Genomic DNA, 12,775 nt, shown 5'->3' with positions numbered 1-12,775 from the left:
TCTCTTTTAATCTTTACTTCTACCTCGTCTTCTCTTATGTGTTTCAAGAATCGGTATTTTCAGGAATTAACAAAACAGGACATAGAGGGCACACTGTCTTGTTTCTTTTTGTATATCACATGGTTTTTAAGATTCCCACTAACAATTAACAGAGGGGTAGAATCAAGATCACGTGAAATTTAGCATCACTTTACCTTGGAAAGACCACACTTGGAATAGGGCATCCAGTTTTGATGACTGTCAGCCTCCACACTCCTTGCTTTCTTCAGCTGCCAAAGAAACGGGGTGGGGTGGAAGGTTAAGTATTTGGGTGAGGGTTGGGGAAGCATGCTGGAGATGTCTCTACTTGTATGAGGGTTATCTGGAAAGTAAGCTTACAAGGCACGTAGCTCTTGTAGGGAATGTTCATGGGGGGAATTGGTATTACTATCGTGTAGCAGGAAGCCAGTGGAAGTGAATGAGCAGTGCCAGTGGTCAATTGGCATTATGGTGAAGGTTAGAGATGAGCGTCCCCATTCCATTTCCCTCCAAGTGTGAAGTGCAATTTCAATTTCTGAAGGATTAGATTTAGATTAGATTTATTGGATTTATATGTCGCCCATCTCCGTAGACTCGGGGCGGCTCACAACAATGGTAAACAATACATAGTAACAAATCTAATATTTAGCAATCTAAATTATAGTTTTAAGTTAAAAAATCCAAAAGAACCCCAATATATAAAAAACAAGCACAAGGATGGAATTGCCCATGGGGTGTGTGTGTGTGTCTGAGGGAGGGTTTGGGGATTCTTTGTACAGTATATACATTTATGTGCCTTTTGCTTCAGGACTTGCTTTCTTTTTCCCACTATCAGTTCTTGTCTGATAAAAGTACTCATCTCTATCAATATGGAGTTGGGGTTTCTCTTTTCGGGACTTTGAATGGAAGCACGTCTGACAATGGTCACCATATATTTAAAAAAGATGTTGAGACTCTGGAAAGAGAAAAGCAAAATGTTTAGGGGGCTGGAGCAGTAATGGGCAGTCAAAATTTTTACTGCCACACTGTGGGTGTGGCTTATTTTGTGGGTGTGGCTTAATGATCATGTGACTGGGTAGGAGAGGCTTGCCGGCCATGTGACCAGGTACAATTGGCTTGAACAATCATAATCATTCAAGTGAACTGTTAAGTCCTCAACTTACAACCTTACCAGTGACACTTGCTGGGGTGACAATTTGCTTCGCATTTCCCATGCTCTGCCATTGCCGCTTCCACCCACGCCTTCTGCTTGCACCTCAGGTGGGAGGTGGCCATGTGAGGCTGGAGGGGAGCCGGGCAGGAGAGAGGGAAGCTCGTCCAAAGCCAGTAGGAAGGAAAGAGGAAAAAAGCAAGGAGTGCAGATGCAGCAGCAGCAGCAGGGAAAAAATGGAGAGCTGAGCTGAGACCAGTAATCCAGGAAGTAACAGCCGCCGATCAGCTGGAGCTGAGCACACATCTTCATTTCTGCCGATGGAACTGTGTTCCACCCCGTCCTGCCTGCTGTCCACCCCTGGGCTGGAGGCTAAAACATATGAAGAATTTTGCAGGAATCTCTACTCTTGGGGAAAGAAGGGCTAGAGGTGACAAGATAGCAGTGTTCCAATATTTGAGGGGCTACCATAAAGAAGAGTGAGTCAAACTACTTTCCAACCCCTGAACAAGAAGCAATGAATGGAAATTAACCAAGGAGAGAAACAACTTAGAACTAAGGTGGAATTTCTTGACAGTGAGAGCAATCAACCAGTGGAATTTTTAAGAAGAGATTGGACAACTACTTGTCTGAAATGGCTGAGTGTTTCCTGACTGAGCAGGTGTTTTATTTATTTATTTAATTATTTATTAGAGTTGGAAGGGACCTTGTAGTTCTTCTGGTCCAACCCCCTACTCAAGCAGACAAATGGCAATCCAATCTCCCCTTGTTGGTGCTCTCGCAACCTCCACAGCCAAGCTGTTCCACTGGTTGATCACTCTCACCGCCAAAAAGTTCCTCCTTATTTCCAGGTTGAATCTCTCTTTGGTCAGCTTCCATCTGCTGTTCCTTGTCTGGTCTTCTGATGCTTTGGAAAACAGTCTGACCCGCTCCTCTCTATGGCAGCCCCTCAAGTATCAATCAATTTTACCTCTTTTATAAAAATTTTCTCCGAAATTGCTATTTTCCAAAAAATCTTAAAAAATGAAAACCTGGTTCAAATTGTCAAAGATCTTCTCTTCATCTAAGAAAATGTACGTGTCTTGTTTTTCATTGGGTTGTTCCAAATATTCAAAAATATTTAACCCATTTCTAACATTATCCTTTAACTGCCTTTTAGGAAAACAACCACAGTGATCCGCCTATGTAAATTTTTGAAAAATTGTTTTCAGTCTTTCAGCTAGGACCATTAAGAACAATTTGAAGTCATTATCAAATAGTGATTATTGTAGTTAAAAGTCCAGTCTAGATGATCCTTAGATATTAATGGAATATTTGCTTCTTCCTACCTCTCTGGCATTTTTCCATTCTGTAAGTTAGAGTCCCCCATATTTTCTAGAGCTTGTAAAAAGTTCATCTTCAAAACATTTGTAATAAAAAGCTGGGAACTTATATGGTTCCAGGCCCTTTCCTGATTTAATCTTTTTAATAGCATTAGAGACTTCACTTATTATATAGTAGGTCTATTCATATTTTTCTCTATTCCTCTATAATCTTGGTAAATTTTGCTTCTTTTGATATTTACCTATTTTCTCTAAAGAAATGTCATTTCCTTTTTGGAAGTTAGAATAGTATTAATGAAATGACTTTTCCATAACCACACTATTCCTTAATGTAGTACCTCTCTCTTGTAATTTCAATATCATTTTCTTTTCTTTTTCTTTTCCTAATTTATATACCAGCCATATTCTGATTTTATCTATAACATTTTCATTTTTCTCACTGTTGACATCAATACCTGTTCTTTAAGAAATTAATCTGCTATTTTTATCTTTTCTGGGAATTTCTTCAATTCTTTTTCCCCCCCACCTATGCCCTGAAATGGGATATGTAGATGCCACTTCGTAATATAAAGTTTATATGAAGCAAAACTTTACAATCAGGACTTTTTAAGATTCTTTTATTTTGGCCTAGATCAAGATTCCTTAGTCTTGGCAACTTGGAGTCCTTGGAGAGGGGCAGCATATAAATCCAATGAATGAATGAATGAATGAATGAATGAATGAATGAATGAATGAATGAATACATAAATAAACTTTAAGGTGTATGGACTTTAATTCCCAGAATACCCCATCCAGCCATGCTGGTGGGAGTTGGTGGGTCTACAAAGAAGTGACCAGATTTTAAGATTGGGAAAGAGGGACACCATTGAGAGGGTGGGGGGAACCTAAAAAAAGTTTAGCCAAAAACAATTAGCAAAAAAAAATCTCACTCTCTTGCTCTCTCTTCCTCCATCCCTTTCTCTCTATTTCTCTCTCTTCTCCCTCCCTCTTTCTCTCTCTTTCTTCCATTCTCTTTCTTTCTCTCTCTCTGTCCCTCTTTCTCACCCTCTATCTGTCTTACTCTCTCCCTCCTTCTCTCCCTCTCTCTTTCTCTCTCTCTTCCTCCCATTCTATTTCTATTTCTCTCTCTCCCTTTCTTTCTTTCTCTCTCTTCCTCTTTTTTCTCTCTCTCTCTTTCTCTATCTTCCCTGCCCCAATGGTGCCCGAGTGGAGGCGAAAGCGGGAGAGGAGGGGGAGGGGTGAAGCGGGTCTAAAGGCTCAGCAGGTGCTTTCCTTCTCCTGTGGAGTTTCTGCCCAGTGGACCCAGACAGCCCCCTGACCCACCCTCCAAGTTCCTCCGCTACTCTTTCACACACCCCGCCCGGCTCAAGACCGACATAGAAGGCCAGCTGTGGAGTGGGGAGAATGGAAGAATGACCCCCTCCCAGTTCCACTCCCCCATTACTCACCCACGCAGCTGGCCTTCCTCTTTGAAGCGGGGGGGCTGGGAAGGAAGAGCAGCTAGCAGAAGCCCACCCGGCCCTTAAGGTCCTCTCGGGTCGTAGGGCTGCAGTGCCAGGACACCAGTGGGCCCGTCCGGGGGCAAGGGGGGGGGGAAACGGGTGAGCAAAGACCCTGTACAGCTGGCTGGAAGTAAGCACAGAGACCTCCGGCCAAGCTGGGTTGGCCGTGGAGGGCAAGGCAGCAGCGGAGAGCCCGTAATCCCCTCCCTCCAGCCTCTTCCCAAGGGGGCTGGTTGGGAGGGAAAAAAGCGGGACATATTTCAAAGAGTGTGGGATGTGGGATAAATGATGAAAAGGCGTGACTGTCTTTCAGTGGGACACCTGGTCACTTTTGTCTACTTGAGAAACTCTGGCCTATATCAATAAAGGAGAGTTCTAGCAGTTCTTGGGAGTGTCTTTTTCCTGACCTGACCTACTGTGAAGGGCTGATATGAATCTCGAAAGCCATACGGTGTTCCCCATATCCTCCCTCTTGCGTAAAAGGAAGCCACAGTGACACATCTTTGTATTTCTACCTCACACGACTGTATCTTGTTTCCAGACTAAGCTCATGTTTTTGCTAACTGTCTCTGCACATCTTCTCCAAGGTCCTTTCCTCTACAGGTCTTGACCCACGTACTCTCATGCCCAACTACTCCTTATCCTTCTTCCAACTTAGAATGAAATGGCATTTAGTTCACCTGGTCTTCTAGACCTCAGTAAGATCAGAAAATCGTTGCATGCAACCCAACTTGCGTGTCACTTTCTTGCCAACAAAGACAATGAATCACCCAGGAGTGTTGTCTTTGGGTGCAATGCAATGACACACCCAGATGGATCTGGCTTGACAGCCACCTACTTAATCTTGGAAGGATCTCAGGCAAACAAGTGAGAGAACCATCTGTTTCCCTCTACCTGTACAGACAGGATTGGTCGGGACTACTTCACCCAATCCTAAGGGGCTGGAGGCCAACTTGAACCGAGGGGAAGTTGCAATTATTTTTTCTACCTGTCAACCTTGCTATGGCAGGTCATGGAAAAGTAAGGCTATGATTTTATGGGAGGATGACACACACCCTTTTTCCTTTGAGGGAGATCCTCCTTAATCCCTTTGTGCAACAACAACCAAAAAAAAAGAGGAAAAGGAAAATGCTCCAACCAAGAACTCCTCCATGCATAATGCTGCCAAGGCTCACAGGGTGAGGAGGGAGCAGAAGAACCCTATGCTTGACCCAGAAGGTCAAAGGGAGTCTTAGGTTTAGGCACTTACTGCATTTTTTCACTTGGTCCTACCACATTTCTCCCCCCGCCCCTTAAATATAGTTTATGTTTTCAAAAATGTTGTTCTCTAAAAGGTAAAAATCCCATTGAATGGAATTCATTGTATTGCATCTTGTGAGCCACCCCGAGTCTTCGGAGAAGGGAGGCATACAAATCTAATAGATAGATAGATAGATAGATAGATAGATAGATAGATAGATAGATAGATAGATAGATAAAACAAACAAACAAATAAATAAATAACTCCCATCATCGTAACTTTATGGAATTTTCCTGGTAGCAGTATTACTGTAGTAATATTGTATTAATATTATTAATTAATTGTATTAATATTATTAATTAATTTAGCAGTAATACAGCTCATCTTCCTAGAACCCACACTGCATTTTGGACATAAATGCATTAGAAAGCATTCAAAAATACTTTATGAGAATTGTCCTCTACTCTTCTACTTGCAGCAGAATACCATCTGCAACCAGACCTGAAATCCTAGGCTTAGAAAGTTTAGAACTACGTCACCTTAAACACGACCGAAGCATAGCCCATAAAATCATCTGCTACAATGTCCTTCCTGTCGGTGACCATTTCAACTTCAACCTCAACAATACATGAGCACACAACAGATACATACGCAAAGTAAACCGCTCCAAACTTGACTGTAAGAAATACAACCTTAGCAACTGAGTAGTTAATGCCTGGAACTCACTACCTGACTCTCTAGTATCATCACCTAACCCCCAAAACTTTACCCTTAGACTATCCACTGTTGACCTCACCCGATTCCTAAGAGGTCAGTAAGGGGCGTGCATAAGTGCACCAGCGTGCCTACTGTCCCTGTCCTAATGTTTCTCTATTATTTGTACCAATATCATGTATATAAACATTGTTATATCTATATTGTTGTAAGTAAATGAATGAATGAATGAATGAATGAGTAAGTAAGCAAGTAAGTGAGTGAATAAGTGAATAAGTAAATAGATAAATAAACAAATAAGTAAATAAATAAAAGTATGGACATGATTTGCTACTGTCTTCTGGGATGTTCAGGTTTGTTTAATTTGATTTAATTTATTGTTGTTTCCCATGCAAGTACTAAATGCGTGTCAATGAGCCTGACCCTATGCTCAAGAGCCACTTCTAGAACCAGATTTGAGTTGCTATATTCTATGGCCAAATATGGGCACTTCCATCACCTGCCATGCCATGAAAAAAATGTATATATGCAGTGCACCAACCATTAAACAAATTGCTTACATTTTATTTGACTGACAACTGCATGCCCCTCTTAGGCTTAATGGAATAACACAGTAACAGAGTTGGAAGGGATCTTGGAGGTCCTCTAGTCCAACCCCCTGCTTAGGCAGGAAGCCCTATACCCATGATGGCGAATCTATGGCACTGGTGCCACACGTGACATGCAGAGCCATATCTGCTGGCACACAAGCCATTGTCCAGCTGATTTTTGGATTGCATGGAGGCACACAGCGGCTCTGGAAGGCATTTTTGGCCTCTGGAAGACCTCCAGCAGGGGAGGGCGTTTTTGCTCTCTGGAAAGCCTCTGGAGCCTGGTGGGCTCGCAGGGGAGAGCCTTCTCTGTGGCCACTCTGTCTCTTTGTAACCAGCTACCTCCTGAGATCCAGACTGTCCCCACACTACTGGCCTTCCAGAAAGCCATAAAGACCTGGCTCTTCAGGCAGGCCAGGGGTCATTGATCAGATGGTGTGCCATTGGGATCTGACCAGGAAATATATTCATTCATTCATTCATTCATTCATTCATTCATTCATTCATTCATTCATTCGAGTTCTATGACACCCAATCCTGAAGGACTCATATGCATTATTTCTAACTATTTTAATTGCTAATTGCTATTTCAAATTGTTCGGTATTGGGGTTTTTTATGGGGTTTTATCTTGTATTCATATGTATTTGGTTGTAAGCTGCCCAAAGTCCTTTGGGAGTGGGTCAGCATATAAATCCAAATAAATAAGTAAAAATGAATAAACACATAGGGAATAGCCATCAGTTTCCTTGTTTTTTCAGTCTAAATTGTCCAGATAATAATTTTAGTAGTGTACATATCACAGATATAGGTCAGGTATTGATAGCTTTGATGGTATTTCCATCATTCCATTTTGTCTTTAATATTTTTATCACTCTTTGGATATATTTGTTACTAATCACATTTTTAATTTGTCCATGCATGATTTTCACCAATTGCAAAATGTCCAGATTCTTGTAAGTTTCATCCAGATGGCTGTTGGAGGTTTGGCCAGTCAGCATTTCAATTCAATTAAATTAAATTACTGTTCATGATTTTATCTTGCTTTATTGCTACATAACAGATTTTTCTAGGCCAAACTCCATTGCTATGCCTGTGCTAAAAATTCTTAAAGTTTGCCAATGACTGAATTTCGGCTTTTGATTTTCTGCAAAGCTTCAGATCACCTATATAAAGCAAATATGGGATTTTATCAACCTTGTTCTGCTGTTTGTAGTCACGATTTATTTTCTTCAAAGCAATGACAAATAATAAGAGTGATAAAGAGTCATCCTGAAAGATGCCTCTCCTAAGGTAGACAAGCCAATATTTTTCATTTGTAACCACCAATTTTATATTTCATTTATCTCACTATTTTTTATAGGAACTTTTAAAGGTTTTACTGATACCAATTGTTTTGAGACCATGTGCCACTTAGTTTTAAGTCTTTTGCAAAATAATTTTAGCAATCAGAAGCTCATATTTTAGTCCTATGTTTTTCCTTTTCTTTCCTGTTCTATTGGGAGGATGGTATTTCCTTTTAAATAATCTTGGATGTTGTCTGTTATTATGGCAGTGACTAATTTAAACTTTATAGGCAAGTAAGTTATTGGCCTACAGTTTCCCGGTGTTGTCCCTTTCACTGAGTCTTTTTGAATCAGATAAGTTTTGCCAGTTATTAAAAAGTCATTGATGACTCCTTTATGCAATAATTCATTAAGTTGTTTGGCAATAATTGGATGTAAGCTAAAGCAGTAGCACTTATATCACTGATATAGTGCTATACAGCCCTCTCTAAGTGCTACAATGTCCTTCCTGTCAACGGCTACTTCAGCTTTAACCGCAACAACACACGAGCATACAACAGATACAAACTGCTCCAAACTCGACTGCAGGAAATACGACTTTAGTAACCAAGTAGTTAATGCATGGAACTCACTATCAGACTCTGTAGTATCATCACCTAACCCCCAAAACTTATCCACTGTTTATCCACTCTTGACCTTTTCTGATTCCTAAGAGGTCAGTAAGGGGCGTGCATAAGTGCACCAGCGTGTCTTTCATCCCGTCCTAATGTTTTTCTCTTACTTGTATCGTGTATATAAACATTGTTATATCTTTGTACACTACCAATATGTACTTGACAAAACAAACAAACAAACAAACAAACAAACAAACAAACAAACAAATAAACAATTAAATAATAACACAACATATTACCCCAGCCATCTGGATCTTCATTTTACCAACCTTGGAAGGATGGAAGGCTGAGTAAATCCTGAGCCATTCAGAATCAAACTCCTGGCAGTGAGCAGTGACATAGCCTATAGTTCTAACCCCTGCATCACCTTGATTCTTACTAACCAGATATCTGAGCCAAAGGCCATACAGTTTGACTTATTTCCAGATGCTAAAATCGATTATTTCCAGAAAATATCCAGTTTTTAATTCTTTTCACTCAATTTTAACTGTTTCTGCTGTTGTTAATTCTTCTATGTGATGTTTACTAAATTCATCTTCAAATTTTTAACATCCATCCTGCAGTTTCCCGTCAATCATCCAAAAACTGGATTGTTCCTGTCTTGCTTGGTTTTCCATTTTCAGAATTTCTATTGTCATTTATACTTTGGTAGAATGGCCTCCGATCTGAATGCAATAGCTGAGTTTGCTTAAATTGGATGATTCATGCTTCATAGAGTTCAATTTTCCCTGCTATTGCTGTTATTTCTTGCTTTATGGTTTCCAAAACGTTTCCATTTTAATGGGGCAAAGCCAACTTTTTATTAGGCTTGTCTTAATTCTTGAATTCTTCCAGTTTTGCCTTTGCATGTCTTTAAATTGCATATGATCTTTATTTCTTTATATTGGCCTCCAATCTGATTTTCCACATTAGGATTGAATATAATTTTGGTTTTGGTTTTCTAACTTCAATACCCAGTTCTTCTATAACCACCAATTTTGGTTTTAAGTCATGGAATACACACCCACCCACCCCTTGTTTATTGAAATTTGTTCACTTAAAAAAAAAAGAAAATATGATAGATATCTTTCCTGAATGTCTCTAAGTTATTTTTGCTTTTGTTCACATCTGATTTTACTGTGTCAAATGGATGTGTGCGCATGCTCTAGAATGGAATTACAGATGGCATAGAACAGAGATGGTGAACCTTTTTTGGTTCCCGTGCACTCGAGGGCTTCTGGAAAGCTTCCTTGAAACCTCTGGAGGGCAAAATGGCCTTCCCCAAGGCTTAAAATCAGCTGGCCAACATGCACATGTGCACTGGAGTTGACATAGGGCAATGCCTCTCATGCCCTCCGATATTGCTCTGCATGCTACCTGTGGCAAGTGTGCCATAAGTTCAGCATCACTGAACTATGTCATGAGAAGGTGTTAAAATAATGTTCAGAAAAAGTAGGTGAGTGGAGTAAGAAAAACCAACCAACTAACTGTTCTGTTTGGGTTCCCCCAGACCTCAACACCAACTGGAAAAAACAGCCAGACACTCTGGTAAAAGCAAGAGTACTTTATAGCTGGAAAAAATAAACACAGAGGAAAACCTGTTCTTCCCAACAGACAGGCTATAATACTTTACAGCAGAGTCCTGATGTCCAGACAATACAGCAAGCTTCTTGCTGGCACACCCACCCCAAGGTTTCAGTAGTCAAAGGCACAAACCAGGATTCCAAGATGCCAAAGTTCACAGCTAGGTCCCAAGACTCTCAAAGATAAAACTCCACAAGCCAGGAAGGGTGGGTCTGCCTTTTAGCCTTTCCAAAGAGCACCACACCCAAACCCAGCTGTTGCCTCTTTAATGCTGAAAGTACCTAGCCAATTGGTCCCTTCGCTGTGTAGCTCTTCTCTGTCGCAGATCAATTATGGCTTGTGCATTTTCCTCTAAGGAATCCAGGCTGCTTGCTGGGGAGAGCTCCCTCTGGGGGGACTCTGGCTGTCCTCCCTCTTCTTCAGCCTGGGATTCCTCCTCCTCGTCTGCCTGCACCTCCTGTTCCTCATCCTCTCCCTCTGAGCTGGAAACCGACAGAAGATCAGCCGTTCCCTGAGGGGCCTCAGACGGAACCACAACACTAACCAACCAATTAAAACAAAAAACCTGGCCAAAAATTTCAGACCTATTTGGGTTTTTTTAATAATAAATTTTATTAATTTTTACAATAATAAAAACATACATACTAGATATAACACAGTACTCAGTGATCTATTTGTGTTTCACAGCATGAATGCCATCTTTCAAATTTCAAATTTATAACATCAGAATTCTCATGCTGTTTAAATTTCTAAATGATATGTCAGATGCAAATTTTGTATCCTAATCCTCAAAATCTGGTTATATATTTTGGGGTCTTGGTATTCTCTGAGTTTTATTGCTTTGGATGGGGAATGAATTCTTGGACACAAGAGCTGGATGAAAACAGGTCACTTTTATTGAATTAAAGAAAGAGACCTGCAGAGGAAGCTAAAAATGGGGCGGAATACCTGACACAACATACTTGGGCTACTAATGGGCGTAACTCCTTGCTTGGTAAGGGTAAAGTGTGACACGCCTTCACCCAAACGTCAAGCCACGCACAGTGTGTGGGAGGGCTCACCCCTGTGACCCGGAACCGGAAGTGACGTGGATGAGCCCCAAGCGTTCCTCCCCCCCACTGCTCCAACCGGGGAGGAAACATGAGTTGTGTGAAGAAGGAACCCAACACCCCTTAAAAGATGCCCAAGGGACAACACACAGTTGCTACTGACACCCTTTACGCCCCGTTTCTGCCAAATAGTGACCAATAAATAAAAAAATTTGAAACAACCTATTTACAAACCGATACCCGTAAACCCTTAAAGAAACCTCACACATGACCAGGATGGAGAAGGTGAAAAAACGATCTGACATAAACTTCCTAGATTGCAAAAAATTCCTTCTCGGCCACCACGGGCGACCTCTTGAAAGACATCCTAGATATAGTGGAGGGTGGATGGGTGATCGGTTGAGGAGGTGAGGGAAGCCAAAAGGAGAGAGGGTGAGAAGAGCAGGCCCTAAAACAGGCCTGGTGACCACGCCCATCCCTCGCGTCATCCCCTGGCAGCCATTAGTGCTTGGAGGGGCATCCTGTAGCGAAGTGCATATATTTATATTTGTTTTCGTAGATTTTCACGGGTATATGTATGTAGATTGTTCTGAGTTCGGGTTTTGCCCCGTGTAATATTTTGAATGTCTATGCGACGTTTCGGTGAAATCACATTCACCATCATCAGACTGAAGTTGTAAGCTTCGTGCTGCTGCAAATAATAAATAGATAGATAGATAGATAGATAGATAGATAGATAGATAGATAGATAGATAGATAGATAGATAGATAAATAAATAGATAATAGATAAATAGATAAATAGATAAATAAATATTATTTATTTATTATTTATTTATTTATTTATTTATTAAATTTGTATGCCGCCCCTCGTCTAATACAAATCTAATAATACGAAGTTAAAAACCCATAATTTTAAAAAATGCACAGAACACATCATACATAAATTATATAGGCCTGGGGAAGATATTTCAATTCCCCCATGCCTGACAGCAGAGGTGGGTTTTGAGAAGTTTATGAAAGGCAAGGAGGGTGAGGGGCAATTCTGATCTCTGGGTGGAGTTGGTTCCAAAGGGCTGGGACTGCCACAGAGAAGGCTCTTCCCCTGGGTCCCGCCAAATGACATTGTTTAGTCGACGGGACCCGGAGAAGGTCAACTCTGTGGGACCTAACCGGTTGCTGGGATTCGTGTGGCAGAAGGCAGTTCCAGAGATATTCTGGTCCGATGCCATGAAAGGCTTTATAGGTCATAACCAAGACTTTGAATTGTGAACGGAAACTGATCGGCAACCAATGCAGACTGTGGAGTATTGGTGAAACATGGGCATACTTGGGAAAGTATGAAATATACTTGAAATATCTTGGAATAAACTCTTTTGTAGACAATGGCACATTCTTTTCTTAAGAAGTCTATTCATGAGTTGGACTTACAAAGTCCTTCAAAATGACGTATGTACTTACTCTTAGAAACAGGGGGGAAATATATACCGGTAGGTAATTTCCTCTTATTCGTTCTTTATTGCAAAATAACCAGAACTAAAAGCATTTTCATAATATAACAAAGGACCTCTGTTCTGGGTATGGTGAAAGAGGGTGAGGTATCTTGAAATAAGACAACAACTAATTGTAGTTAGACAACTTCAGCATTTTTATTTAACATTGCCTACATCA

The sequence above is a fragment of the Erythrolamprus reginae genome, chromosome 11 (genome assembly GCF_031021105.1).
Source record: "Erythrolamprus reginae isolate rEryReg1 chromosome 11, rEryReg1.hap1, whole genome shotgun sequence".
NCBI lineage: Eukaryota > Metazoa > Chordata > Lepidosauria > Squamata > Dipsadidae > Erythrolamprus > Erythrolamprus reginae.
This window is presented reverse-complemented; position numbering follows the sequence as displayed.